This window comes from Lactuca serriola, chromosome 3 (genome assembly GCF_051521515.1).
Source record: "Lactuca serriola cultivar US96UC23 chromosome 3, Lser_US96UC23_V15, whole genome shotgun sequence".
Taxonomy (NCBI): Eukaryota; Viridiplantae; Streptophyta; class Magnoliopsida; order Asterales; family Asteraceae; genus Lactuca; species Lactuca serriola.
The window spans coordinates 74,085,368-74,090,389 of record NC_136410.1 but is presented as its reverse complement, the minus strand read 5'-3'; the positions used below and the strand labels follow the sequence as shown (position 1 = coordinate 74,090,389).

General features: G+C 38.2%; 1 non-coding gene across 1 annotated transcript; it reads left to right on the top strand.

Annotated features, from left to right (window-relative positions):
• Positions 1-3,866: 3,866 nt before the first annotated feature.
• TRNAT-CGU (transfer RNA threonine (anticodon CGU)) lies at positions 3,867-3,938 on the top strand. The gene has a single exon. It is a non-coding gene; the product is annotated as a tRNA-Thr (tRNA).
• Positions 3,939-5,022: the final 1,084 nt, after the last annotated feature.

Genomic DNA, 5,022 nt, shown 5'->3' with positions numbered 1-5,022 from the left:
CACTTAAGGGGTGTCTTAAGTCATAAAGTTTCTAACTTTATAAATTTGCATGGCTTAATGTAGTCCAAACCATAATCTAAGGTTCCTAATCTTCATAAAAGGTCACTAATACTTGCATGAAGTTGTAAAATCCCACAAGATGACATTTTTATGCACCCACGACATAAAAAATGCTAAGATCCAACATTCTAAGCTCTAGGAGTAGCTCATACTCAAAAGGATGACTCTAAGGACCAAAATGAACCCAAAACATACCCTAGACTAGATCTAGCACATAGAGTCATCAAGTTAGAAACTTATACCTCCTGGAAGTTGATGAATATGATTAGAGCTTGGATCCACAAGCTCCAATCCAAGCAATGCTTCTAACAAGATATCCTTTTTCTCCAAAGAACACCCAAATCACACCTAAAACCTCAAGAATGCTCAAATGAAGGATAGGGTTTCGAATCTAGGGTTTAATGAGATGGAAGTTGAGGATAAGAGGGTTTGGAGTTGAGTTAAGGCCATTAAATAGGGTTAAAGACCCTAAATTAGGGTTTGCATCTGGCTAAAGTACGCTCAACATACTCCTAGTACACACAGCGTACTCCATAAGGCACCCACAATCATCCTGCCTAGTACGCCCAACGTACTTCTATGTATGCCCAACATACTAGGCTTAGCCCTTAAACCTCTAAACTTCCGAAAGCCATAACTTCTTCGTTCTATGTCTGATTTCGATAATCGTTATATCCACGGAAAGGTAATGAAAAGCTCTACACTTTTATCAACTCACTCTTGCCTTAAAACTTTCCGAACTTAAATCCAAAAGTCATAAAAGGCCCGAACTACCACTTTACGATTATACCCTTGGTCTCCAAAACACAAACTGAACTCTCGGATCACATAATCTATATTTTCCCCAACCAAGGGGTCTAAACCTCTCTTTCCCTAAGTCCCCAATTCTTATGATGACTGATCTTCGGGTCACAGCCCCAAATTAGGAAACGATTCAAAATAGGGTGTTACAACTCTCCCCCACTTAAATTATATTTCGTCCTTGAAATCACTCCTTACCATCCTCCTGGAACCCCAACGCTCCGACCAGTTCCTCTTGAATCCCTGATCTGCCGAAAATATTGACTCATACCCCTAACGACCCTTCAATTCTACCAACGAACCCCAACTTCAACTGAACTCATGCACCCTAAGGGTAAACAAATTATTAACCCATTAATTGCCAAACCAACACCTTGATACTATAATTTTGAAAACCCCATCCTTTACCTGATCCCACACAAGTAGAACCATCCCGAAACATAATCACTAGGATCTCTTACTGCTTTCTAAACTACGAAACATCCATTTTTATCCTGAACCGTCTAGCTGATACTGTTGGCCGACAGATTCCTTAACCATAACTTGCTAATGAAAATATCCTTTATATATATATATATACATATATATATATATATATATATACACACACACACACACACACCACGATGACTCCCGATGCGAATTCCTACAATTTGACAACCCGATACATAACCCATATCTCGAGATCCAAGGATTTATACTTGCATTTCACCCAAAATATTTTGATTCCATGGAGACCTTCCACTAAGCTGAGGTATAAAATCCCCAATCAACCGTCGAGGCTGACAGTCTTGCACCTTGCCCGACCATCAGGCTCCTACTGAGAGTCTAACTGATAACAACTACCCTAGCCTATGCATCGCACGAATGTCAATCACTAGCCATAGAGTCGCCCCACTCTAAATGTAATCCAAAATCTTGCTCCAACCAATCTCCACCCGGTCTCACCTGCACTATCAAAGCCTTACGGGCCTCGCCCATGGGTCTCATCCAATCTGCACAACCAAACGGGCGATGCCCACAGGTCTTACCCAATCAAGTGCTATACAGGCCTAACCTCGCTTTAGACCTAATGGTCCTCTTCTCATAACAAGGAGAAATTCTTCGACAACACTGTCTGCCTTGCCCAAGGCATGCACTGATCTTACTTCAGCACGACGACCACTCCTTCAATGGCCTACTTCACTCTAGTGAATGCTATGACTACATCACAGACTTACAACACTTCCTTGATAGCCTATCATCCTTGTGTACGCTACAACTGCCCCGTAGTCTTACAACACTTCCATATTGCCATGGTCTCAACCCATGGTCTTACTCTCCATCTACCATACCATCCCATAATCAATCATGAGTCAAACCATAATTTCTTTATCTCAATCAGGTGTTAAGGTCATGCTTCAAACCCCAAAGCTTTCATTAGACAAGAAAAGGCAGAGAGGCACTAACACATCCCTCAACTTAGATCCATCCATGTGTTTTCCATACATTCCAATGAATGCGCCGACAAGATGCTGGAAATCTTCCGAACTCCCACCTCACGCAACCTCAATCCAGACGACCACTTTAGTCGTCTTCTCTCTCGACTAGGATGTGAAAGTCTCCCTAGCTCCACACCTGATACCATCCCCGAAAATTCAAGCCCCCTGAATTTAATTATACCGTGTCATCCTCACTAAAAACAACGAATAATAAATGCCCCTGCCGGAACGGACTAATCACCAACCCAAAATCCCACTTACCAAGGGATTTATGCGTTCTAATTGCCTTTCACCGACATAATTTCCATATTTCTTTGAAACTTCCACTGTCTGAACAAGCCCACACGACCGCCATCATTATTTGTTTGCTACCGTTCCTTCCCTAGTAATGGTAGCGATCAAACCCAAAAGTCCTTCCATAAACAACTGTCATTCCTAATAAGCAACGCTAACATTTCTGAACTTTGACTCCACTGATGAACTAATCATGCTAATTCGTCTAGTGATCTTCCAAGTGATACACCCGAATTGTTTCCACCAACAAACCAGAACAACAACCAAATAAACTAAAAATCCAGTTTAACAAGATGTGCTCCACTCATTACACTCGACATGCAAAATGACATACGAAAATCCTCGATAATATAAACCAGGAAACAAAAGAGAACTAAACCAAGGATACTACCTACACATACCATCACATGATTCCAAAACACATTTATATATACGGATAAAAGGCATGAATAAAACAAAAGATAACATACCCGCGATAACATCTGGTGAAACTCTGGCCTCCCCTGACCGACACTTTAATGCTTGGCTCCTTGCTATTGGGGCTTTTGTCCTGCCCTCACGACCATCAGTGATCCTCAAAGCAACTAGAGCACGTGCACTCACTGCTCCACCCCTCAACATCGGACATTCGACCTTCTTCTGGCCCACCTGTTGCAATAAAAACACATCGGAACCGATCGATGGGAGCAATATCTGCTAAAATGACTCATCTGAACACACCTGGTTGCTGTTTGTCGGACTAAGTAGTTCGAAAATTATAAATTTTTGAAATTTATGGTTATTTGAGTGTTTTTGGAAAAGATTTGTTAATATGTAATATCACTTTATAAGATGTGATCATCCGGGTGATTATGCCCAACTTTAAATATGTTTATATTGATAAAATAGATAAATAGACACAACTTTCTATTTCTCTAACTTTAATATATAAATACAATCGCATCGATCTCATACATTTTCTTAAATCATATTTTATAATCCAACCATCAAAGGCAATTTGTGATGTATCAAATTTATTTGTTTTTCATTTTTATTGTATTTATCGATCTAAAAGTAAAGATAAATAAAATTTGAAAACTAAAACAATTTTTTTGACTGTTTCTTAAAATTTCAACATACAAAGCTAGTGGTTGAATTGGAACTCATTTGAAAATGAAATTTAAGAACGTATTCTCTAAAGCATCGAAGATTTTGCTTTGAAAAATCTTAACTCAAAATAAGGAATCAGATGCCTCCGTAGCATAGTGGTAGTGCGTTCGCTTCGTAAGCGAAAGGTCGCGAGTTCGATCCTCGCCGGGGGCTTTTTTTAATTTTATTCCCTCGGCCTTTATATCATTTTGAATCTTCCTGACCCGATGATGTCTCACTAGGAATCAATTAATTGGTTTCATGAACTCTTCTTTTAAAACTCACTTCAAGCTCTATTTTCTCTTCTTTAATTACTAGTATTTCTCTTTCATTCTTTTTCTTGGAACAACACACTTCATTATATTAGAAATCTAAACAAAAACATATGTGTTCAACTACGGCACAATGGATGATAATTGATAAAGATGATGCTTAAGTTGTTACAAGACTACGTGATCTTGCCTTTGTAGTTGCTTTATGGTATGTTTGTGGTTCAGGCGCTACATAATTGTAAGGGAGTTTCATTATGTATTTTGATTAGTTATGGTGATCAACAAAGTGGCATTCTACTTTTTATATCTCATTTGCTTTTAGTTTTTGCCACAATGCAAAACAATATTGATAACCAATGACACAAATGTGTTGAAGAAGCGGTGTGGAAGCTTATGGAACAGTTACCTCATGGAGTCTGAAAGTTTATCACTTGTTATTCGGATTTTCCATGCAATTCGACTTATCATGCACACATTATATGTGTAATGGTTTGATTTTACCTCTATTTAGGCTTTGGTTAACTTCATCACTTGTTATCCTCTATTTGTGACATGTTACTTTGATTTGGGATATATACATCGGTGAGTGGCCTTTTGTTTAGAATGGCATAAATAAATAAACACACATAAAAAAGAAAAAAGAAAAAAGAAAAAAGAACTAGCAAAAAGCTAGAAATGAAGGTTCAACCAACATTATAATAAGGTTAAAATTGGGGTTTTAAGCCACAACACTCAATTGAGATGAAACTTAGACCTACTAGAACACCAAATAAAAGAATGAGAAACTATATCATTAAAAACAAGACTTCTTTTTGGAAGCTTATTACAAAAAATGGTCTTATTTCTAAACATCCAAATGTACCACTAAGTGATAAAAAAAACACCTTTAAGAACCTACTTAACTTTCTTCTTCAATTTGACAAAATCAAACCACGACTTTCAGTCTTCAATAGATTGAAAACAATAAGCGTCCAAATCCCACCAAT